General features: G+C 37.8%; 1 long non-coding RNA gene across 2 annotated transcripts in view; it reads left to right on the top strand.

Moving 5' to 3' along the window:
• Nucleotides 1–17,699: 17,699 nt before the first annotated feature.
• Nucleotides 17,700–26,813, top strand: part of LOC102479043 (uncharacterized) — a 93,453-nt gene continuing 84,339 nt past the window's right edge. For both annotated transcript variants that reach the window (XR_337422.1, XR_337421.1), the window contains exons 1-2: nucleotides 17,700–17,800; nucleotides 22,327–22,394. This is a non-coding gene — a long non-coding RNA (uncharacterized LOC102479043). The remainder of the gene's footprint in view (nucleotides 17,801–22,326; nucleotides 22,395–26,813) is intronic.

The raw sequence follows: 26,813 nt of genomic DNA, 5'->3' as shown, positions 1-26,813 counted from the left end.
GCACCCTATGGCAAAAACCTTAAAAAAAAAAAAAAAAAGTTGCAATTTGAAGTTTTGTTTCATTTTGTTTCTTCTCAAAAACACTCTTTTTTTCCAGGAGACTTATCTCCATGTACAGAGACTCATTTACAAAAATCCCTAAAATGTTGGACTAGATATCAGATTCTGCTTTTTTTCTCTCCTTGTTAATTATAAATACTTTCGATTTTTTTCTTAGCACAGAAAGAATTTAATGACATCAGGCATATTTGTTCACTTATGAACTTTCAAATCCAGTCCTTGGTCATACCAGTCACTTTTTGGTTTTTGCATTCAGCTGTAAGTTACATACTACTTAACAAAGAAGTCACTAGAGCGCCTATGATCATATAGTCTACTTTTACATGCCTTAACCCTCCTAGTTCTCAACTGCTTATCTTTTTCCTATAACAACGATAACATCATGGGGTCGGCTGCAGGGGTGCAGGCAGCAGCATAATGTTTGCAGTCCTGGGAGCCACATGAGCAACACGGGTTCAGATCCCAAGTTACCTTTTGAAATATCAGTTTGTCGGAAAAGTCATGACGTATTTTGCTATGTTTTTCTATGCAAAATGTATCATGACTTTTCTGAAAACCCAACAGAAGTGCCCCTCAGATGCCGACTAGTTAAAGGATTGGGGAAGAGAATTACAAGTACGATGAAATGCTGTCAGGGTGCCTATCTGTCTCTTGCACCCTGTCCTGTGTGCTCTATCATGCACGCTTTCTCTTTTGAGTGTTTTCTCATATCAAAGAAATAAAATTAATTAATTAAAAAATAAATTAATGCTACACTGTATATTCTAAAAAATACATGTGAAAATATATTGTTTTAATGTCATATTTATACATTCTACTTTGTCATGTTTCTGATTTGTAGTCTTTACTATTAGTTTTTGATGTAGTACTTAATATATCTAATATTTGGGAATATTATATAGATTATTATAATATGTGAGCTACTCAAACCATAGCCCTAACATATCCTCCAGCCTTATGTTCCTAAAATAACATCAAATAAAATGATTTTGACATTGACATTACAATTTCATTCCACTGAGTTGCTGGGAAGGTCATGATGCACTTTGCATAGAAAATATGCCATGACTTTTCCAATAACCAGTAGAAGAATGCTACAATGTGTCATAGAAAGAAAGGGAGAAAGAGAAAGATGAAAAGAATGAAGGAAGAAAGAATAAAGGACAAAAAAAGGAGGGGGAGAGAAAGAAAAGAGAGAAGTCTAAATTCAAAATGTACAAAGAAAATTTAATTCTTAAAACATATCTGAGTATGTTTTCATTTTCTCTGAAGTAAAAGAAAATGAACTAAAAGCTACTCAATTAAGGTAAATATACAAACACCCAGAGTGATTTACATCACTAGTTACTTCTTTTGATTTTTTTCTGAGAAATATTTTGCAAATAGGGCAGGTGCACTCCCCAGAGAGACAGAGAGAAAGAGATAGACAGAAAGTGAGAAATCACCCCCCCTCCAGGAGGGATGGCCACATTGCAATCCCTTTTCCTCTGTTCTTCTCCTTGGATGTTGGGCATGTACACACATGCACCCAGAGTTAGTTTTAAGCCACCAGGTCTGGGACTTGAACCACAACTGGTCATGTGGGAGTCCAGAGATATAACTGCTACGCCATCTGCTGCCCCCCTGTTACTTACTATACAATATAATAGACATGAAGAGGTCCATTCTCAATCTCTTTCCTTTTCTCTTGTTCTAATCAATTAAATTTTGTAGCCTTTGTTTTTAGAGCAGTTTTAGGTTTACAGAAAAATTTGAGCACAAAGAACACAGAGTTTCCATATTACCCTCCAGCCCACCTTGTACAGTGTCCCTTATTAACATATTTTATTGTATGGTTCATGTTACAATTAATGTTCCAATATTGACTTTATTTATTTATTTTAAGGTTTCTGCCATAAGGTGCTTGTGCATGCCGGGAGACAGAGAGACAGTGAAAGGGAAAGTGAGAACTCAGCCCCTTGGGCAGATGGCCATGCTGCAATCACTTCTCCTCTATTCTCCTCTTTGGATTTTGGGCACATACTTGCATGTACTCAGTATGAGTCTTAAGCTGCCAGACCCAGACTCAAACCCCAGTTGGCCATGTAGGAGTCCAAAACCTTAACAACTACACCACCTGCTGGTCAGTGACATATAATTTTAGATAAAGTTCATAGTTTACATTAGAATTCACTGTATGTATTGTACATTCTAAGAGTTTGGACAAATGCATGTAGACATGTGTTTACCATTGTAATAATGTATGTAATTGTTCACTTTTGTAAACACACCGTTTGTCTCTCTCCTCACCAGCAAGCACATGCACCCTATGGCAAAAAATCTTAAAAAGAAAAAAAAAATGAATAAGACCTGCTTCTACCGAGGGAGACAGACACATAAATTAATGAATATAGTGCAAAATGAGAGGTGCTGATGAAGCCTGGAGACTGGAGCCCCAAAACCCTTTGGGGGAGCTGGCTAGGTTCCTGCAGAAAAGGGTTTTGATCTAAGTCAGAAAGTGTGTAGAAGACTGCTGATCAGAAAAGGGAAGCGATAGTGAACAGCACATGCAAAGTAATGGAGTTGTAAAATGGTGTGTGGCATTTAGCAATAGGTGAGACCTGGAATGTGACTGGAATACCAGGCCTGGGGGGACAGGAGTACAGCTGGAAATGCTGGGAGGGCTCCATAGAGAAGAGAATCTTAGGAGTTTAGACATAACCCTAGGGGCAACCAGGAAAGAGAGGAAGGTTAACCAACAGGGAACAATCAGACTGGATGGAGCTAATTTTGTGGTGACTTGGGTTTGAGTTCAGCTCACAAAGAACTTCCTTCTCTATTGGAACCATCCAGGGGTATGGTGTGGCACCAAATGTGATGTGTTCTCTGTCCCTGGTAGGATTTGTGAGCAATGGAAGGGCAGTTTTGAAAGTATGTTAGCAAACAGGCCTCCGTATCCAAAGAGTGATCACAAGGGAGACACCAGCTATCTATCCTGGGCATTAAAAATGGGATCTAAAAAATACATTTAATTGACACAATGGAAAGCTATTTGCTGATGATAATGTGGAGGATAATGTCTTTGTCTTGACTGATATGCACTGTATTTGTGTTGGGAACAAACCCATGTATTGTATCCTGCAGAGATGTATGGTGATTCAATGTAAATAATACACATTTTAAAAGATTAAAAGCATACAAGGTTTTAAATGTTGCCACTTTGGTCATTATTATTTATATATATATAACATTTAAAAAGTTGGAATAAAATTAGAGGCTACTAAAAAAAAAAAAAAAAGGGGATCTAAATGTCTTCAACCTAAACCTAGGGGAGGTGGGAGGTGATTCAGAGTTGACAACAACAGGTTGGTATTTGCTGACATAGAAACTATTCTTAACATCTAACACTGGTAAGCTCCTTCAGCCCTCTCCTCACATAACCACATACAGTGATATTATTATTCCTGTTTTACAAATGAGGAAACTGAGGCTCAAGGAGGTATGCAACTTGCCCAAGGTCCCAGGTCAGGAATTTAAAACCAAACATTCTGATTCTAGGACACAGTTCTTTTTTTATTTGTTTGTTTAGGTTTTTGCCATAGGCTGTGTACACTTGCCAGAGAGAAACAGAGAGAGATAAAAGGAGGTAAAGTGAGAAATCACACACACACACACACACACCCGGGGGATTGGCAGGCTGCAATCCCTTCTCCTCCATTCTCCTAGGATTTTAGGCACACATGCACATGCGCCCAATGTGATTTGATTTTCAAGCTGGCAAGTCCGGGATTGAACTGTGGTTGGCCATGTGGGAGTCCAGTGCTTTAACCACTATGCCACCGACTGGCCCCTGGAACACAGTTCTTAACCATTATACCATGGGCTTTCTATCTGTCCTCCCTCCCCCTGTTGTTCCTTCCCTCTTGGAACTAGGCATCCTGAACATCAGGGGAGGCAGTATGTGGCCTTCCCTCACTGGATAAACTCTACGCATGAACAGAAATGTTCATTATGTCAACAGGCAGATTAGCAGGATACAGTATTCACCTGGTGGGTAAATTTCTCGCAGAGTCTCTAACATCTTCCCAAAGGTCTGTTACTGATCAGATTATACTAAAGTGTCCCAAGCCAAAGGGTTCCCAACCCCTACCCATGACTAAGGTAAAGTGAAGAGGAAATTAGTGTTTTTACCTCAAGTATTACCTTTCTAGTTTAAAACTTACTATTTACCAGACCGGAAGTTAAAGCACCAGGACTTTGGTTATGCAGCCCAGAATGACTCCTGGGCCTCAGCTTGTGCTCTTTTAGGTCTTGTAGAAACTTCCGGAACAGCAGAGAACAGAAGGACAGAAGAAAGCTCAAGTCAGAGCTGTGATACTAACTGAGCAGTTGAGGCAGGAGAGAAGACGGGATGTGACATGAGGACCACTACTATGGAAGCTGGTCTGAATGCCTATTTTTTGCCAACCACAGGCATGCTTTGTCTGTTGTGGAGATGGGAAACAGGATCAGAGGAGAAAAGTAGCTCACCCAGGGCTACCCAGAAAGGAAGCTGATGAGCTGGGAGTTGGATCTAGTTCTGAGTCCGAAGCCCACATTCTTTCTGTTTTACCCTATGGCTTTTCCTTTTCTCCTCCTTGGGCTTATTTTCTCATTTGTGAAATGAGAAGCTCAGTGTATTACCAGTTCTCCCCCACAGTGCTGATTCCCTACTGGGATTAGCAGATGGCATAATGGTTATGTTGCTAGACTCCCATATGGCTGACTGGTTTGAGTCCCAGAAATGGTGGCTTGAAAAATCACACAAGGCGTGTGTGCACATGTGCCCAAAATCTCAGGAGAAGGGATAGCAGCATGGCCATCCCCTCTGAGGGTTGATTTCTTTCTTTCCCTCTCACTGTCTCTCTCTGGCAAGCTCACGCACCCTATGGCAAAAACCTTAAAAAAAAAAAAAAAAAGTTGCAATTTGAAGTTTTGTTTCATTTTGTTTCTTCTCAAAAACACTCTTTTTTTCCAGGAGACTTATCTCCATGTACAGAGACTCATTTACAAAAATCCCTAAAATGTTGGACTAGATATCAGATTCTGCTTTTTTTCTCTCCTTGTTAATTATAAATACTTTCGATTTTTTTCTTAGCACAGAAAGAATTTAATGACATCAGGCATATTTGTTCACTTATGAACTTTCAAATCCAGTCCTTGGTCATACCAGTCACTTTTTGGTTTTTGCATTCAGCTGTAAGTTACATACTACTTAACAAAGAAGTCACTAGAGCGCCTATGATCATATAGTCTACTTTTACATGCCTTAACCCTCCTAGTTCTCAACTGCTTATCTTTTTCCTATAACAACGATAACATCATGGGGTCGGCTGCAGGGGTGCAGGCAGCAGCATAATGTTTGCAGTCCTGGGAGCCACATGAGCAACACGGGTTCAGATCCCAAGTTACCTTTTGAAATATCAGTTTGTCGGAAAAGTCATGACGTATTTTGCTATGTTTTTCTATGCAAAATGTATCATGACTTTTCTGAAAACCCAACAGAAGTGCCCCTCAGATGCCGACTAGTTAAAGGATTGGGGAAGAGAATTACAAGTACGATGAAATGCTGTCAGGGTGCCTATCTGTCTCTTGCACCCTGTCCTGTGTGCTCTATCATGCACGCTTTCTCTTTTGAGTGTTTTCTCATATCAAAGAAATAAAATTAATTAATTAAAAAATAAATTAATGCTACACTGTATATTCTAAAAAATACATGTGAAAATATATTGTTTTAATGTCATATTTATACATTCTACTTTGTCATGTTTCTGATTTGTAGTCTTTACTATTAGTTTTTGATGTAGTACTTAATATATCTAATATTTGGGAATATTATATAGATTATTATAATATGTGAGCTACTCAAACCATAGCCCTAACATATCCTCCAGCCTTATGTTCCTAAAATAACATCAAATAAAATGATTTTGACATTGACATTACAATTTCATTCCACTGAGTTGCTGGGAAGGTCATGATGCACTTTGCATAGAAAATATGCCATGACTTTTCCAATAACCAGTAGAAGAATGCTACAATGTGTCATAGAAAGAAAGGGAGAAAGAGAAAGATGAAAAGAATGAAGGAAGAAAGAATAAAGGACAAAAAAAGGAGGGGGAGAGAAAGAAAAGAGAGAAGTCTAAATTCAAAATGTACAAAGAAAATTTAATTCTTAAAACATATCTGAGTATGTTTTCATTTTCTCTGAAGTAAAAGAAAATGAACTAAAAGCTACTCAATTAAGGTAAATATACAAACACCCAGAGTGATTTACATCACTAGTTACTTCTTTTGATTTTTTTCTGAGAAATATTTTGCAAATAGGGCAGGTGCACTCCCCAGAGAGACAGAGAGAAAGAGATAGACAGAAAGTGAGAAATCACCCCCCCTCCAGGAGGGATGGCCACATTGCAATCCCTTTTCCTCTGTTCTTCTCCTTGGATGTTGGGCATGTACACACATGCACCCAGAGTTAGTTTTAAGCCACCAGGTCTGGGACTTGAACCACAACTGGTCATGTGGGAGTCCAGAGATATAACTGCTACGCCATCTGCTGCCCCCCTGTTACTTACTATACAATATAATAGACATGAAGAGGTCCATTCTCAATCTCTTTCCTTTTCTCTTGTTCTAATCAATTAAATTTTGTAGCCTTTGTTTTTAGAGCAGTTTTAGGTTTACAGAAAAATTTGAGCACAAAGAACACAGAGTTTCCATATTACCCTCCAGCCCACCTTGTACAGTGTCCCTTATTAACATATTTTATTGTATGGTTCATGTTACAATTAATGTTCCAATATTGACTTTATTTATTTATTTTAAGGTTTCTGCCATAAGGTGCTTGTGCATGCCGGGAGACAGAGAGACAGTGAAAGGGAAAGTGAGAACTCAGCCCCTTGGGCAGATGGCCATGCTGCAATCACTTCTCCTCTATTCTCCTCTTTGGATTTTGGGCACATACTTGCATGTACTCAGTATGAGTCTTAAGCTGCCAGACCCAGACTCAAACCCCAGTTGGCCATGTAGGAGTCCAAAACCTTAACAACTACACCACCTGCTGGTCAGTGACATATAATTTTAGATAAAGTTCATAGTTTACATTAGAATTCACTGTATGTATTGTACATTCTAAGAGTTTGGACAAATGCATGTAGACATGTGTTTACCATTGTAATAATGTATGTAATTGTTCACTTTTGTAAACACACCGTGCTCTACCTGTTCATTTTCTCTCCACTCTAATCCCTGACAATCACTCATCTTTTCATGGTCTTTGTAGGTTTTCTTTCTTTCTTTCTTTTTCTTTTTCTTTTATTTATTTTTTTTTTAGTTCCATACAGCTGGAATCCTACAGTCTGTAGCTTTTTCAGATTGACCCTTTGCCTTAGCAATATACATTAAGTTTTCTCTGTCTTTTCATGGTTTGATAAGCTCACTGCTTTTTAGGACCAAGTACTACTCCATTGTTTAGATATTCCATATTTGTCTATCCATTCACCTATTGAACAACATCTTGGTTGCTTCCAAGCTTTGATAATCATGCAGAAAGCTGTATTCACATGCAAAATTTTTTGTAGATATAAGTTTCTGACTCATTTGTATAAATGCCAAGGATCCTTGTATTTATTTTTAAATTATGAAATGTCAGTTGTAACTTTTAATAAAACAGTACAAACAAAAATAAATAAAAATTTAATGTCTTTATAAAAGATATTAAAATATTATAAAGCATTAATTTGGTCCAGTACGACATGGGAAAGGTCAGACTTTGAACAGATAAGATAGTCCGGGAGAACTAAGACATGATGATGTGGTAATACAGGTTTCATACAGTAAAACATGTAATCCCTATGCTATATTACTTATTTCTTTTTTTGTTAAGAGAGATTTTGCTTGGAGGAGACACAGAGAAAGACAGAGAGAGAAAGTGAATAATCCCCCCACACACACACCCTGGGGAGGATGGTCATGCCTCAATCCCTTCATTCTCTTCTTAGGATTTTGGAGTACATATATACATGCACCTGGCCTGAGTTTCAAGCTGCTGGGTCCAGAACTCAAACCGTGGTCAGCCATGTGGGAGACCAGTGCCACAACCACTATGCCACCAGTTGGCTCCAGGATGTATTTCTTTAAAGCAACAACTTTGATATTAGCAACTAAACAAATACTAGGAAGAACTAAGTATTTCATGCTCTAAGCACATTATAAAATTTGCCTAGAAATGTAGTCAAGGGTGGTACCTCTAATTCTACATCCCTGGTTTAATGTTTTAGAGGTAGAAATTTGGTAAGATCAAATGTTCATAGGATCAGTTTCCCCTACACTATGACCAGATTAAAAAGTGGAAGGTACAGTCAAATTGTTGTCCTTTCTGATGTAATTTAAATTTCAATTTATTAAAGGATACATTTTTATATTACTCTGGAAAACCAGTGGCTCTGAATTTTCAACAAAGTCATGTTTATTGCCTGGGGTTATGATAATCTCCTCTTGTTGTCCCAAACTACTTATTAATATGTTCTCTTCTACTGTCTAAAGTAACTCTTCTTAAAAAAAATAAATTATAGGGGCTGGCAGGTGGCAAGGTGGTTAAGGTCGCTGGACTTCCATATGGCCAACCATGGTTCAAGTCCTGGACCTAGTGACCTGGTGACTTGGTTTCTGACTTGCTCTCTCTCTCTGTCTCTCTCTTTTAAAATTTAAATAAATAAATAAATTAATTAATTGAATTAAATAATTATTTAATAAAAAATAAATTATATGGTATTTCTAACATTAGACTATAAGTAAGTTGTGATTATTTTGAATGGTAATGTGGAATAAATCACTGAAGCACCCCTATATACCCTCACTCTGTCAACTTAATCTATGTTTAAGATATTATATGATTGGGTAAGCCTGTAGCCTGGTGGTTATGTGAGCTGGATCCCACATGGCTAATGGTACAGTGAGTCCTGTTCTTGGTGGCTTGAAAAACATGCTGGGTGCAAGAATGTACATGTCCAATGCCCAAAATCTTGAAAGGAGAGAGAAATAGAGGAGAAAGAATTATGGTGTGGGCATTTTCCATGGGAGGTACTTTTTCATTTCCTCTTTCTCTTTCTCTGGTGAGCACATGTACATTCTGACAAGTTAAAAAAAAAAAAGTATTATATGATCCTTTTAGAAAGGGTGGCCATTGCTCAAAATTAACAAAAAAAAAAAAATTATCTGAAGTCACATCTACCAAATATAACAGTTTGATGTATATTTTTACAGAAAATAATTGAATTTAAATGTATACATACATATTTTCACACTTAGAGTTTTACTTTAAAAAATTTGGATCAGATTGTGTTTCCCACTTTCATTTAATATTATGCAATGAGCATATTCTAAAGTCATGAACTATTTTAAAAAATATGCAGTGTGATGGCTGCTTAAGTATTCCATCATCCAAATATCATAATTTATCCTATCATTCCCCTACTGCTGCAATCTTAGGTTGCGATGATTTACTGAAGTAAATAACTGAAGTAAATAACAATTTAGGAATAGCCTCTTATTTTTTTCCACACCTTTAATTTTCTTAGTATAGTATTTCAAATTAGAAGATAAGGCTGTCTGTACAGTGTCTGCATCCAAACAATTCCTAATTCCCCACCAGTCAGAAGTAACTTACACCCAAAATTAACAGGGAAATTGCAGTTGAGTAACATAGTTGAACAAACAGACACAAATTTGCTCCATAAATTCTAAGTCAGTGTCTGGGTTATCTGATTCTCTCTAAATCTTCTGCTTACACTGATAGAACGAACTGGATAATTGCCCATATCCTCTCTATTTCTGCTACGTAGGCCAAAGAGAATAAACTGGAGTTTCCTCTGGGCTGGAGGTGAACAGCTATAGAAAGGACTTGACTTGTGAGTGTCAATTTCACCAGTGGCTTTGACAGCTGGAAAAGGGCCAGACATAGCAGAATGTTGCTCATCTAGATTTCAGGTCAATCTTGTATTTCTCTTCATTGGGAACAACTGTCTATCTATATCATTCTTAGAATTGCTAATTTAGAATCCATATTTTTGGCTGTTGTTCACCCTAGTTATGAAACTGATAACATAAAATTTTTAATCTTTCTAGATCTATTCCATAACCAAACCTATTCCATAACTAACTTATTTCAAACCAAACAATTAATTCTTGGGACTTGATACATAGACTTTTTTAAAAATCTGGGTTTTTTTAAATTTTAAAGTATTTTTATTTTTTTCTTTTTCATTTCTTTTTTCTAGGTTTTTGCCATAGGGTGTTGTGTGCTTGCTGAAGAGAGACAGAGAAAGACAGTGAAAGGCAAGGTGAGAAATTACTGCCTGGATAGGGATGGCCACACCACAATCCCTTCTCCTCCATTCTTCTCCTGGAATTTTGGGCCCAAACGTACAACCATCGGTGTGATTTTCAATCTGCTGGATCTGGGACTCAAACCACAGTCAGCCGTGTGGGACTCCAGCTCCTTACCCAGGACTCAAACCACAGTCAATTATGTGGTAGTCCAGCACCTTAACCACCATACTACCTGCTAGCCCCCAAAAATTATTTCGATTTTTAAACTGATTGTAGGCAATACAACAACAAACCTAAATGTAAAAATATCAACTGTAGTTACTATGGTGATATTATAAATCAGTGCCTTTCCAGGCCCATTTTCTAATGTATGTTTAAATGAATAAGGAAACTCTTTTAGTTCCCATGACCTGATTAACTACACCAGTTGGAGATGTATACATAGAAGCCAACCAACAGTTCATGTGAAAAGAGTAGTTTAAATTCTTAGACATCTGTTGTTATTTAAAGGACTTTGAGTTATTTCCTCAAACTCTCATAACCTTCAAAAACTTCTAAAATCAAATAATAATCTACTCTAGGAGAAGGTTTTACTCTGTTTACATGTCCTTATGGGAACAAACTACAGTGATATTTTGTCATTTTGAACTAGAAGATGCATAATAGAAAAACTTTTTTAAACATTCATTTGATCTTTTGAATAAAACTTTCAATGCTACTGTAAATCTTTGTTTTATTTGACTGTTTCTACCTTCTTACCTGAGACTACAGATTAGAAATTTAATTAGTGAAAGTAAAGTGGTTATCATTTCTATCAGAGTACCAGTTACCCAAGACAAGTAGCTTTTTGTAGGTTTGTTTTTTGCCCTGTAAGTAAAACTGTAGAAACAGAGATTGTCCTTATTCATGTTTTTAGAGTTCAATACATGAAACCATAGATCTTGCTTTCAAAGTGTTTTTTTTTTTTTGGTATAAATTCCATACTGGAAATTATTGGGTCATTAGAAAATTCATGATTCATTTTTGCATAGAAAAACAGAAAAAAACACATCATGACTTTTTCAATGACTCAAAAGTATAGAAGTTGATACACAGTACATAGTAAACACTGAAAGAATGAAACTAGAATTCAGGTCAATGATGATGGAGTACTCATCTGCCCCTCCATAAATTAAAAAACATAGGTTATTTAAATAACTTCATTCTAAATTTTAAACAAAATATTGACCATCTAATATACCTTTAACATAGGTACTAGATTATAAGAACTAAATTATCTCCCATTTTTATCAAGAGGAAATAAGAAGAAGAAAATGTGACATGAGTGATTCAGGTATAGAATAATTTCCTGATAGGAAATTCTAAAAATTGAAATAAGTTATTGAGAGAAGAAACTTCATTTAATGGGGATATTCATTCAATCACTAAATGTAATTCCATGTCAGGCTGGAAAGCTGAATATTGTCTTTCACTGTCCTCTATTCTTTGATATCATTATTACCATCCAATAATTTAAACTTAAAGCTCACAATGTAGCCTGTTAGCAATGAGAATCACTGACGTTTCCCATGACTTGCAGCATGGATTGCCTCTTTGGAATGTAATCATTTGCAATTATGCAAAAAAACTGAAAAGCAAAATCTACACTCAAATGTACTGTACAAATTCCATTTAACATGTAATTGCTTATATTGGCAATCTCTGTATTGACTTTCCCCAAGCAGGGCTCAAATGAAATGAATCTGTCTTTCTTATAAAATGATCATTCAACTCATTTGAAACAGTTTCATAGTCAACATGCATTTGTATGATACTTGTGACAAATATCTTATTACAGCACAGTTGTGGGTATTTATCTGTTAGCAATTATTCCACTGTCTAGCACTGCCTTATGAAAAGTCAACATATTGTATAAAACTGTATCCATCGTGCAAGTGGAACAAGGGAATAAATTAGTCAAAATTCTCAGCTCAGTACGATTCAATTCATGTTACCCAGGTGGTATTCCTGATAAATTTTCCTAAATCACTCATCTAAGACCTCTAACAAGATAAAGGGACAGTAATGGGCTCATCATTTTCTATAAAGTGCTCTTTAATCAGAAAAACACTTCTCCCCCTCTTTTTTTTAACAAATAAAAAATAAAAAGAAAATAATTGGGAAAATTCTTTCATAATCTCATTTAGAGAAAAAGCAGTGAAGATTGTTGTTTCATTTCTGTGGCTTAGTAGGGCTTCTACTATAAGAATGATGAAAATGCTCTACTCTTAGGTGCCTGAGTTTTCAAACTAGTTACATAACATTTCTGCATATTAATCTTAGAAATATTGAGATTTTCATTTGGAAGTACATATTAAGTTAATAAAACAATAAATATTTAATGCACCTTATACTTTCTTCTAAAATGGGAAAGTCCAATGCTTTTTGCATTCAATTTAGACCCTTCTTTAACCATACTGATTTATATGGCTAGTTTGCTTCTATACTTTAAAATAGTATTGTGTTATTTTTTTAAATAATTATTCAATTTTATTTATTATTATCATTATTATTTTATAATTTGTTACAGGGCACATGTGTTCACCAGAGACAGATGGACAGAGAGAGAGAGGAAGTGAGAAAGCAAACCACTGAGTCTGGGACTCAAACCATGGCCTTGAGGGAGTCCAGCACCTTAACCACCATGTCACCCACTAGCCCGACTGTTTTCTTTTATGGATTTCCCTTACTTTTTCTTTAAGTTTTTGTTGTTGTTGTTGTTGTTGTTGTTACAGGTTTTGTTGTTATTTTTGCTATAGGGTGCATGCACTCTTCAGAAAGAGACACAGAGAAAGACAAAGAGCGAGCAATCACTCCCCCAGGGGTCAAGTGTAACCACATCACAATCCATTTTCCTCCATTCATCTCTCAGGATTTTGGACACCCATGCGCGCACGCACACACACACGTACAGTATGTTTTTCAGGGCACTAGGTTGGGACTCGAACTGTGTAGTAGGCCATATGAGACCCAGTGCCTTAATCACCACATCACCTGCTGGTCCATATGGAGTTCCTTTCTGGAACATATCATTATAAGCATTGTACAATGCTTGATTATGGTCATTATAAAATTCTCTCTTGATTTAGCTTTCAAAGTTGAGTTTATATTAGATTTGATAAATTATTTCACTAGAATAATTTATGCTTATTTTAAGTTGAGCAAGTACGGAACCCCTGGTTAGAATAGAAGATAGCTTGGTTTAACCAGGACTAATTTTGCCACCCAGGGGATAGCTGATGATTGTCATAACTAGGAGGGCAATGCTACTGGCTTTTAGTGGATGTTATACATCCTAAAGTGCTCAGAGCCCCCACAACTGAGTGATTGAGGCCAAAACTGCAGTAGCGTGGACTCTGAGGAAAACTCGTACAAAAGAATGGTCAATCAATCTGTCATTATAAGGTCCAAGGTAAAACTTTGTCCTTGCCTCTAACCAGCTTGAGGTCACTTTAGGTATGTAATTTAACTATATCATTATGATTTAAGAAAAACTTGTGTCTGCTGGTTTATGTAGTAAGTGTGGTAATATTTCCAGGGATACTAAACCCATGGGAGTCTCTACCCGGGTCTTGAGAGGCCTTATCTTTGCACAAGAAGGAATTTAAGAGTGAGCCTATAGGCCCTGTTGAACTTCTAGCCTAATTGGGTGTTGTTGTCTTATTTTCACTGGGAAGGCATTTATTGCTTTACCAGGGACTTTTGTATTCCATACCTACAAGTTCACCCAAGCTGTAAAGCAGGGAAGAATGTCATCAATCTCCTCTAGGTCAAGGGCTATGTCCCGACCATGAACAAAAGATGGTCATCTCTCCCTGTTGGTTGCTGGGTGAATTAGGGTACCTAGCCAGGTTATCAAGTCCCTCCCTAGAAAACAAACTGGACACGCAGGCATTATAAAGAACTGGCGGATAAAAGACAAAATCCCAGTAAAGATGATAAGGAACAGGGGCTGGTAGGCAGCACGGTGGTTAAGGGCACTGGACCTGCAAATTGCCGACCATGGTTCAAGTCCCAGACCTGGTGGCTTGCTTTCTCACTTTCTCTCTCTCTCTCTCTCACTCTGTCCCTCTCCAGTCAAACTAAAAAGAAAGAAGAAAGAAAGAAAGAAAGAGAGAGAGAGAGAGAGAAAGAGAGAGAGAGAGAGAAATTCTTAAAAAAAAATAAGAAAGAAGAAGAAGAAAAGTAACTGAGTAGGCCTTTCGGTTTGGGCTAGCCATCTAAACCTACTATAGATCATGTTCATAGAGGCAAAGGACACAGTAAGATTTTAAGACATCATTAGTGGCTTCCATATCTAATAGAAAATCAACATTCTTACCTGCTGCTGCTTCAAGGGTTGCCTGAGGCTCATCTGATGAGATTTCTAGATGTTCAAGATGAGCCATCTGGTGTCTTGGGGCACATCAATCCTTGATTCTCGAGGCCATCAGGAACTCAGGAGTCCAGGGTCCTTTCAGACCTCCAGGCATGTCAATCCCCCACAGGGGGAACAATGCCTTGGGGGCGGAGAGAGCACGTCAGTTGTGAGCATTACCCTTTCTAGTGCCCAGACTTCCCACACTGGAAATACCTAAATTCTCCCTGAGGCAGAGGATCTGACCAGGCTTCCCCATTCTTACCCTCAGGTAGGACTTCGGTCGCCAGCCTAAAGGTTTACTTTGAGTGACTTGGGTAGCTATGGCCACAGCCAGTATTTGGGCCTTTTGTTTGTCTCTCTGGGCCCTTTATGGCCTACTCAACCATGTCATGGTTCTATACACTAAAAGCTACCTCCAAAGCTTAGAAATAGGTTCCTCTAGGCAGTCAGCAATTTTCTGGAGTACCCTCTAAATATGATGGGTTGATTGATTGAAGAAATGTACCCAGAAGAATTTAGCCCTCTCTGGTACTTGGGTCTATGTTGGTAAACTTCCTAAAGACATCTACCAGCCCACCTTGAAACACAACAAGGTTCTCCTCTTTGCCTCAAGTTACCTCTGGACCCTATCAGAGTTCACCGGCTTGATTACACATGTCTTCATGTGGAAGCAAGAATACTTACGGTTTTTCTGAGACACATGCCTTGGGTCTTAATAGTTCCAGTGTGGGTCTTGCTCAGAAATAGCATCTTCACCTGTCCTAATGAAGAATGGTACAGCTTCTACAACCAGGTCCAGAGCCATGGAGTCCACCCATCAGTAGAGCCCCTATTAACTGGCCACAAACATTTATCATGGGGGCTGCCAGCAGCATTCCAAAAGACTCCCATTTAAGCTGCCATTCCTGGGAACCCTACATATTGGCTAACTCTCTGGCTACCAGAATTACCTGTTCTCTTCTTGGGTATAGCAGGTACAAAGGATGACCTTTCTTTTTATCCAGGACAGGTCAAAAGACAGGGTTAAGCTGACAAACCTGACCTGAATTTCTCTGGGTCTTCCACAAAACTTCTCAACTTGTCTACACAGTGTCAAGTCTAACTTGAAGTAAAGCAACATGGACTCGGGCAGACCTTAATCCCTACCCAGGACTTCACAGAGAGCTTACTGGGTCTTTGTGAGTTATAGGAGTCCCCACTTCAGGTGGTACCTACTGTGCTGGGCTCAGCCTAGCTGCCTAGATGAGGAACTGAGGGGCTAGATCCTTTAAGATGAAGGGAATGTCTCTCCTTCAGAAATTCTGCCACTGGTGTCCTCATCGAATATCATTGTTTGTGAACTCAAGTCTCATCCCAGTCTCAGAGCACATTCCACAAGTAGGTCACTGAAGATGTCTAGTTGTACACTAACAGAGATCACAGAAGCTAGACACATTCCTCATTGATTTTTTCATTTCTGGCATCTGGTATAAAGCCATGAAAGTTTGTACATGTGGAAATTTTTCCCACTTGCTCTGTGTTTTGTGAAATATGTCAAGTTGCAAAATTGTATTACAGTACAGAGACTTTTTTTTTTTCTTGGCTGCTCTCAGTCCCCCAATTCATATTGTGCATGCTGTGTTATAGAGGAAAAAAATATATATATACACACACACATACATTATATATATACACACACATAAACACATATGCACACATACATATATACACACGTGTGTATATGTACACATATGTGTACATATACACGGCATATATACACGCATATATACACACGTACATGTATATATATATACACACACATATATATATACACATATATATATGTGTGTGTGTGTGTGTATATAGTTTGTTTAAACTATTCGTTTTAAACAGATACCAATTAGTGGGACTACTAGATGGCATAATGGTTACCTTGTTGGACTGCCACATCATAAACCACAGTTCAAATTTTGGACCTAGGGGCTTAAAACTCACTCTGGGTGCATGTGCCTGTGCACCCCAAATCCCGAGAGGCAAACGGAGGACAAGGGATTGCAGCATGGCCAACCCCATCTGGGGGGTGTGGTGATTTCTAGCTTTCTCTTTCTCTGTCTCTCCAGTGAGCGCACCTCTCAAAAATAAAAGAAATACCAATTAGTTAGAAGGTAGCCCAAGGGGAAGCCTTCTGGAATGGTGCATCATGATAAACGCCTCATGATAACGTCTGTGACTAATTAATATGGACCCTATTGATGGGTGGACCTCATGGCTCCAGACCTAGTTGTGAAACTTGTACCTTTCTTTATCACCTTACTCTACCTGGCTTTCGGTTTCTCTGCAATGTCAACGACCAGCACGGAAGTAAGTAAAATATTGGTGGCAGCGCTTGCTTAGACACCAAATATCACAGAGACTCCCCAATTTTTACGCGGTACCAATTGCTGCTTAGCTGGAGGTCGAATTCTATTATAGCCTCTACCGTTCTAGCAGCAGTTACGGTGATTTAGGAAGCAGAGGTGGAGAGGGAGGAGGTGGCCTAGCGTGAAAGTCCTCTAGGCAAGGCGCCCAGGGGCAGAAGAGCGACAGAGCGGCAGAGGACCCTCTCCTTCCCCAACAGAGACGCTTAGTTTGCGTATTAGTTCAAAGGCAGAAGGGCCAAAGGATTTTTCCACGCAGTGTGAGAAATAAAAAGACTCAAACCGTGAGGCTGAAACAGAAAGGCAGTTTGGCAGTCTGTGACACTACCTGGCACCGAGTATCTGAGGCAAGGTCGGCGAAAACCAAGTCTCGTCTCTGTGGCCAGGTCACGTGCGGAGGAGGCGCTCAACCCGAGGCTCCCAATCTGGCGTCGCGGATACCACGTGCTTCCGACCTCCGACCCGCCTCCCGGATGTGCTGGTCTCCGCCTCCAGGTTCCCGGATGTAGTGCGCTGGTGCAGCGAGCCCCGCCTGGCATCAGCCTCTGAGCGGGCTGATCCACTTCCTTCGCTGCCAGGAGAGGATAAACGAGCTCAGGTAATCAAGACAAACAGGCGGAAGGGAAAATTCCTCCAGGAGACTCACCCAGCCATCGAGGCCAGTCCATTCCTCGCAGGTTTAATATGTCTGGTGGGAGGTCTCTCGAGAATCTCTTCATGGTTCCCAGAAAGAGGTAGCCGAGGAGGCTCAACCCTTGAGGATGTCCACCCAGCGTGTGAGGGTACTTGGCTTCGTCCAGGAAACAGTTCAAGAACAAGCCTTGGAGGGGAATTGAAAGCAGGTTTACTAAGGGAAGAGTGCAGCGTGGACTACTCTGTTGGCCGAGCTACCTTGCAGGGGACATGAGCGAACAGTCTCGTTCCTTTCTCTGAGAGGAAGGAGGGCACTGACCCAACAGGAATGGTACAAGAGCTACCCCTTAGGCAGGAAAGCACTGAGCGCCGCTGGGCATCTGGTTTACCAAGCATAGTTTAATGCCAGGCTAAGTAAGGGCCAGTTTATTCATGACTTTTCTGGAAAGGGGAGGTGGTTTTTCTGGAACCACTGTCCTTCCTGTTTGGATGATTTACCAACAATGTGTAGGAAGGAAGCCTCAGTTATTTCTGGTTGTTACCAGTTCTCAATTCCTCATCCTCCCTAATAGATGTTCTCCGGAGGGCTCCACATGGCAGCCCACTTTCTCCACAGTGAATAATCCAAAGGAAGCATTTTATGGACTACTTTCAGAAGAGGCATGTCACCAGTTTTCCCACAGTCTATTCATTAGAGGCAAATCATTACAACTCCACTTACAGAGAGGATGAATTTGGTTTCACTTTTGAATGCAAAGGGGGAAGAATTTGTAGACAAATTTTAGAATCGCCACATTCTCCTTATTTTGCTTTCCTTCTAAACCCAACTAAGGGTCACTATTTCTAGGGGGACTTCATGACCACTTCTGCCAGTGGTAATTTATCTAATTCCCTCTACCCTTTCCCTATGTTTACTTACACAGACGTTACCAAATGTGGTAAAGCCCACCCACCTTGATGGTCCAATTTTGCCTGTTTGGAATGATATTCATGAATTTATATTATTTAAGAAAACATTTTGTGGTGGTTTTTATGTATAGCAATATTTGTAACCCACTAGTAATTAATTATATATGAGAAGTTGAAATGTGCATAAATCTTGTGTAAAAGTTCTTTTTCAAAGGATATTATAATTTGGTTCACATTTTCAAGATAAGTAATAAAAACAAGAATCAGATGTGACTGGTATAACATCTTCATATGATAATGGTACAAAGTTGAAATTTAGGCAAATTGTAGGATTCTAGTAATATAAATTTCACTGTCATCATGTCACTCATCATTGTCCCCATGCACTGAATGACTTTATAAGAAAGGGAATATTTATCCCTTAACTCTTTAAGCTAGAAACATGCTTTATTTTAAATTATACACAAAATATTTTTCTAATTCTTAGATTCAATGACAGAGTTCAAATTTGTGCAGATAAAATGTTCAGTATTTAATCAATATTTGAAGCAACAAATCAAAACATATACAAAACGGTTATTTTATTCCTCAGAGTAAGGACCATTTCAATTGCAACTACTATTGCTATTTCTTTTTTACCTGAATGTTTTCATGCTTTCTTTCCTCATTTCTCTTCTCTTTATTTGTTGTGCCCTAGCTAGTCACAGCATGGTCCTCTACCTCCACTGGAATAGTTCATGTAACTTTAATTATTATCTGATAAAACAGACATTGAATCAAGTTTAATCTTACCTAAATTTAGATTTAGAGTTAAGTGACATATTTTTTATTATTATTATTATTATTATTATTATTATTATTATTATTATTATTATTATTGAATCTTACCAGAGAGAGACACAGAGAGAGAAGGAAAGTGAGAAAATAAGCTGCCAGGTGTAGGACTAGTACCATGGTCTGCCACGTACTTCAACCATCATGCCACCTGCTGGCCAGAGTGACATATTTTTAAATGTCTTAGTGTGATAAGCAAAAAATATGTTTATTCATGGGGTAGATTAGTGACTTTGTGTATATATAACATAGTAAAAAGCAAATCATTTTCTAGACAAACATAATTTTTACTCATATATTTTTGTTTTAAAAGCATTTCAAGGGCACATCAATTAATTCTTCCTACCATAGGATATAGAGTGCATGTATAATAATCAAATTGCTTTTAAGGTATTATGTTCTCTTGAGAATAGTGATGAAGACATTTTTTTAAGTGAAGCTTTGTCACTATAAAAGAATAAATTCACAAATACAAAACAATATTCTAGAAAGGTTATTCCTTGTAGCATTATTTTTGATAGCACACTATTGGAAAAAAATCTAAATGTCATTTCACTGGAGACTGAGTGAGTGAAATATAGAATGCCCACAGAGTAGGGTATTATGTAGTCATTAAAAACAAAGAATATGTATAATCTTTATGGTCTGATAAAGAGTGATTTCCATTGTATAGTATCTAATAACAAACCAAAATTAAGGTGCAAAAAATACATATATGGAAAATGAGCAAAAGAAGATGGTTATATAATCAGATTGAAATATGTGTGCATACATATTATTTATTTTATAAAGAAATACCAAAATTATAACACAAAAACTAAGTTAAAAAATTATTTGTAGATGGTCAGTATAATTTTATAGAAAAAAATGGAGATAAAACTTTCAGGAATTTTGCCTTTTTATATTATGTTGACTTTAAAATCAAGTAAGTGTATTAAATATTCAAAAACAAAATAAAATCAAGACAAATACAAAAAAGCAACTTCTAAAATTGAATACAAAGAAAACAAATTAAGGGAACCAGCAGTTAGCGTAATGGCTATGTCGCTGGATTCCCACGTAGTCGACTGCGGTTCGCGTCCCGGACCCGGTGGCTTAGAACTCACGCCGGGCACGTGTGCGTGCGTGCCCAAGATCCCGAGAGGAGAATGGAGGAGAAGGGATTGCGGCGTGACCATCTCCCCTGGGGGGTGATTTCTCGCTTTCTGTCTCTATGTCTCTCTCTGTCTGTCGGGCGAGCGCACACGCCCTATAGTGAAAAACCTCTCAAAAAAAAAAAAAAAAGAAAACAAATTAATATATATGCATGCTATAAACACACAGGAAAAAATATCTCAAGTTATATTTCATTGAACAACCTTAAGTTTCTTTTCTTTTTTTAAGATATTTTTGCTACAGATCATGTGCACTCACCAGAGAAAGAGAGACAAAGAAACAGAAAACAAGAAATCAACCCTGGGGGGATGGCCACATTGCAATCCCTTCTCCATGCTCCTCTTGGGATCTTGGGCATGCACCTATACACTCTTGGAGTGAGTTTTAAAGCTGCCAGGTCCTGGACTTGAACCATAGTCAACTATGTGGGAGTCCATTACACTATCTGCTGGTCCCTCCTTAAGCATCTTAGTTATGAAAATTTGAACTTCATGTAGTAGGTTTGTTGAAGGAAAAAATTAAGATATTAATTTTCCAAGTATTTTGTATGAATTAAATGAGAGATTAAATGAACAAGTATACTGTCTTATTTAGAATCAGTATTCTCAATGTGGGAAAAAAGAGATTCAAATACACAATTAAGGAAGAGAAGGGAAAACTGTATTGTTGCACTTGAATTAGCAGCAATAATATACATTTACAATTCTAAAAATACAAAACTTCCTAACCCTTTACACTAAAAGAATGAAATTAAATTGTGGTAGCAATAAGGACATTTCGTTTCTAAAACTTAGTGAGGGTGAGGAGAGGTGGGGTGGGTAGAAAAATCCAAACCTTTTAGAGAAAGGACTGATTTGGGGTCCAGAAATGATAGACTGAGTCTGAATCAAGGACCGATGGTAGAATGTTCTGAGATCACAAGATCTTATCAGCAGATACCATTACAGAAATGTATAGACAAGCCAAAGGCTGAAAAAAATATTTCTATTTCATATACCCAGCCCAAAACTCTACTCCACTTCGTCTATCTGGTAAAGGAATATATCTGACTAAGGAATTTCTCCAAATCAACAACAAAAAGAGAAACAACACATTTAAAAATTAAAGAACCTGAACAATTTTTTTTTCTTTTTTTTTTTTTTCTTTATTTACTTTTGATGGAAAGGTTTTTGCTAGAGGGCGCATGCGCTCGCCAGAAAGACAGAGACAGACAGAGAGATAGAAAGCAAGAAATCACCCCTCCCCCAGGGGGGATAGCCACGCTGCAATTGCTTCTCCTTTATTCTCCTTTCAGGATCTTGGGCATGCATGCGCGTGCACCCAGCCTGAGGTCCAGGACTTCAACTGTGGTTGACTGTATGAGAGTCCAGGGACAGCCATTACGCCAACTTCTGGTCCCAAGAACCTGAACAATTAAAAACATTTGTACATATATGTTCAGGAAGTGCACACACACACACACACAAAAGAACTCAACATCATTAGTCAAAAAGGTCATACAAAATAAAACCATAAGGAGTTACTATCTCATACCTATTGGGATAGATTTGTCTTGTATTCAGACAGTGTATTTGTCTGTTTTCTCAATATTAGATTCACTTGAAAAGCACAAATGTTTCCACCAAGATGCAGTTGTTTACTTTCCATCACAGCTTTGGAAGGTACGTACTTTGTTCTGTGGTTGGTAATACTACCTTTGATCCTTTGAATAAATTGGTATCTGCCAGATCTGTGCATTCTAAGTGTATCTTTTTCTCTTTTGTAAATGTAGTATGTATTACCTTTGTTGTTGTCATAATGCAGTATCATAAATTAATATGAACAAATTTTAATAATTGTTATGTTTTAATGGCTGGCTTCCCAAATTCCTAAAAATTAACAATCAGATCTCATGAGCTGGTTTTGAACTGCTTCAGCACACTGTGCCCATTTCAATATACTCCGAAATATATAAATCATCAAATTTGAAAAGTACATTGAGAAAGACATTAATAATTAAAGTTTAGTATTTTAGTATAGACCACGTGAAAACTGATATGATCATTTGGACCAAAATGTGGGAGGATAGAAAGAGTGAGTACTATGACTAATTTTATTATCAAGTATGTGAATATCACTATGGATTGCTTGTTAAATATAGACAGGTAGATAGATACATTGAGAGATACAAAGATGGACCATTGCCACCTAGAACAGAGAAAAGGTACTTTGTTTTAACATCCACAGTCCATTCACAAAAAGTCAGCCATTACCTAGGCCACAAAGAAAACCCCAGTAAATTTCAACGACTCAAAACAAAACAAAACAAAAGCATCAAGACCCCACTGTGGAATGTGTTTCTTTATTGAATTGCAATAAAATTAGAAACAACAAAAGGATAGCTAAAATAAGATATGAATGTAAGAAAATAATTTAAAAAATAATACTTGGGCTAGCTGATGGTCTAATATTTGAGGCAGCTGGATCCGATGTGGATGACTTCCTGGTTCACCATGACTTGAAAAATACTAAACACATGTGATTACCCAAAATCCTGAAAGAAGGGAGAAATGAAGGAGAAGGGGTTGTGGAATGACTGACCCTCTGGAGGGTGCTTTCTTTCTCTTTCTTTCTCCCCAACAAGTATATGTGTCCTCTAACAATTTTTTTTAAAAATAGGAAAAACAAAAAAGATCTTTGAAGTAAGAGAGAAATTATAATCCTTTTTAAAATTTTTTTGGAGAGGTTTTTGCTACAGGGCACATGCGCTCGCCAGAAACACGGAGAGAAACTGAGAGACAGCGAGAAATCACCACCACCCCCCAACCAGGGGAATGGCCATGCAGCCACAATCCCTTCTCCTCCATTCTCCTCTTGGGAACTTGCGCCCAGCGTGAGTTTAAGCTGCAGGGTCCAGGACTCAAACCTGCAGTCGACTACGTGGGAGTCCAGTGACATAGTCATTATGCTAACTACTGGTCCCCTGTAATCCATTTTTAAGGCTGGATAAAGATGCAGGGAAGACACAGACTAGAGGAATGACTGATGTGGTTAAATTAATAATTGTGAGTGACAATAATAGTTTGAATGTATTTTACAGAAAAAAGTTTGAAGCTTTAATTTTCAGTTATGAAGTATGTTGAACTTTAAATTTAAAAGGAAAACAAAAATGAAACAAAAGCAAAAATTAAGATTATATAAAATATTTAAAAATGTAAAAATGTAGCTTTAGTTTTACAAAATGATTATGAATAAATAATTATGTTATATGACAGACAAATCTCTGATATGAGTAGGCAAGAAAAAGCATATACTGTACATAACAAAAAGAGATGAAAACAATCTATCTATTTAAAAATTTAAATATTGTGAATAATTATACACTAGTGAATATTAATACCTAGGGTAAGCATGTAACTTTCCAGAGAAAGTATAAAGTTATACTTTAACCCCAAAATAATAAAATCTTGAACAGATACAAAACTATTAAAGTTGGGGCCAGCAGGTTGCATGGTGTTTAAGGCCCTGGACTCCAACATGGCTGGCTGTGGTTCAAATCTCAAGCCTGGCAGCTTGCTTTCTTACTTTCTCTCTCTCTCGCCCTCTCTCTCTGATGAGTGCACATGCCCTATAGCAAATTAAATAATAATAATAATACATTAAATACATAATTCTTAAAAAAAAACTATTAAATTCACTGAATTTGTGGTCTAAATTTCCTTTCTGGAAAAAATCATCAAGCTCAGATGGCTTCACAAATGAATGATCACTATTAAAGTTTCAAGGAACCTATTTTGCTGAGTTGTTTCTGAATATAGAAGATGATGTTTATCAAATCATTTGAGAAGTTCATTAAAAGTTCTAATATCAGGACCCAGTAGACAGCTTAGTGGTTACATTACTGGATAGACTTCCACATGGCCAACCTCAGTTCAAGTCCTGAACCCAGTGGCTTGAAAATCATGCCAGGCACGTCTACATCCAAGCTCCCCAGAGGAGAATGGAGGAGAAGGGACTATGGTGTGGTCATCTCTTCTGACGGGGGGGGGGGTTTGATTTCTCACTTTGCTTTTCTCTGTCTCTGTCTCTGTCTCTGTCTCTGTCTCTGTCTCTGTCTCTGTCTCTGTCTCTGTCTCTCTCTTTCTCTGGCAAGTGCACACACCCTATGGCAAAACATCTTAACTAAACAGTACTAATATCAGAGTGAAATAAAAAATGGTCTAAAATAAAAAGTCAATTTGATTATAAACACAGAGTTTTAAAAAATTTAAATGCAATATTAGCCAAAATGTGTCTCTACATCATTGCTTTAGGCTGTGGCATAGGCAATTCTGTTCAGTCCTTCCTATGGTGATTTAAGTTAGCTAGTATGTTTTTGGTTTCCTTGCAATTATTTTTTCTTGTTACTCTGATCTTTCTTTTAATCTCAGGCAGATGTGATTTATATCACTTATTCCCTTTCAGTTTTCAATTTTAGAAATCATGTCTTTTGAATCATATTAATTACATCAAGCCATATTTAAAATTTTTCTTTAATTTTCTAATGATAACATGTAATAGTTCACTAAAATGTTATATTCATCACTTGAAGAATATATTAAAAAAAGAGGTTGAATTGGGTCTAGGAAATCTTTTTTTTCCTTTTTTCAGAGAAGTTTATGCTATAGGGTGTGTGCACTCACCAGAAAGACAGAGAGAGACAGAGAGACAGAAAGCAAGAAATCACCTCCCGGGGGGATGGCCATGCCGCAATCCCTTCTCCTCCATTCTCCTCTCAGGATCTTGGGCACACACGCACCTGCGCCCAGTGTGAGTTTAAGCCACTGGGTCTGGGACTTGAGTCACGGTCGACTACATGGGAGTCCGGCAACATAGCCATTACGCTAACTGCTGGTCCCTAAGAAACCTTTATTGAGAGAGATTTTTTGCTCTAGGGTGGGTGCATGCACTCACCAGAGATACACAGAGAGACAGAGAGACAGAAAGTGAGAAATCATCCCCCAAGGGGGATGGTCACATGACAATCACTTCTGCTTCATTTTCCTCTCAGGTTCTTGGGCACGCATGCACACACACCTGGACTATTTTTAGTCACTGGTAAAGGACTTGAATCATAGTCACCGATGTGCGAGTCCAGCAATGTAACCATAGTACTATCTGCTGGTCCCCTAAGAAACTCTTAATGGTAAACATAATAATATCCTTTACAGGCAAGCTGTGGTACTACAGTGGAAATATAATACCTTGTGATACTGATGCCACTGGGGAAGGTCCCAGGATCATGGCACCAGGTGTCTCTGTATATGCTGGGTGCATGTATGCCATAATCTTGGCCGACTAAGGCTAGGGATAGATTGGGGTATGAAGAGCCTGCTAAGGGTACCTGCCTTTCTCTGTCACAGGAGAACTAAATATTTTAAAAAAAAGGATAATTCCTTACAGAATATAGCTTTGCATTGAGAAAGCATGTATTTAAATAATATTAATAATAATGATTATTATTACTAAAAGGTAACAAGTACCACTTCTAGAGTGCTTATTATGTTTCAGAAATGGCTTTGTTTGTTTTTCATATTTGTTTCTCATATATGAGAAAATGGGAACTTAGTCAAGTAAATAATTAGCTCAAGATAAGCCAACTAGCTAGTGGTCTTGCCAAAAATCAGATTCATCCAGATCTTCCTGAATCCATTGCCTGTCCTACTGAACGCTGGGCTGTAAAGTAAAATTGCATACTAAAAGTTACCTACTGTCTACATATTATGAAATAATCTATTTATTCATACATTTAACATCTGTTCAGTTTAAATTATTTTATATATAAGATGAAAACTCAACTGAAGCAAGATGACCGTGTAACTGTGAGGATGAAATCGCTCTACATAAAGCACTTAGGATAGTACCTGGCACAAACTGTTTTCAATCAGTCTTTGCTACTTATTTTTTCAGTGGTTAAAGGGAGATTATCGGCACCTTCTTTCTCTCAGTAGGTGTTCAATATGAAATGAGCCGTAGTAATGATGGCAATTAAAGTTACTTCATCTGCAGAAGGTCTTTCATTTAAGACACCCCATGAAATATGTCCAAATGTTTGACTCTTT

The sequence above is a fragment of the Tupaia chinensis genome, unplaced genomic scaffold, assembly GCF_000334495.1.
Source record: "Tupaia chinensis unplaced genomic scaffold, TupChi_1.0 Scaffold145889_1, whole genome shotgun sequence".
NCBI lineage: Eukaryota > Metazoa > Chordata > Mammalia > Scandentia > Tupaiidae > Tupaia > Tupaia belangeri.
The sequence above is the reverse complement of the archived record's forward strand: the minus strand, read 5'-3'. Positions and strand labels throughout refer to the sequence as shown.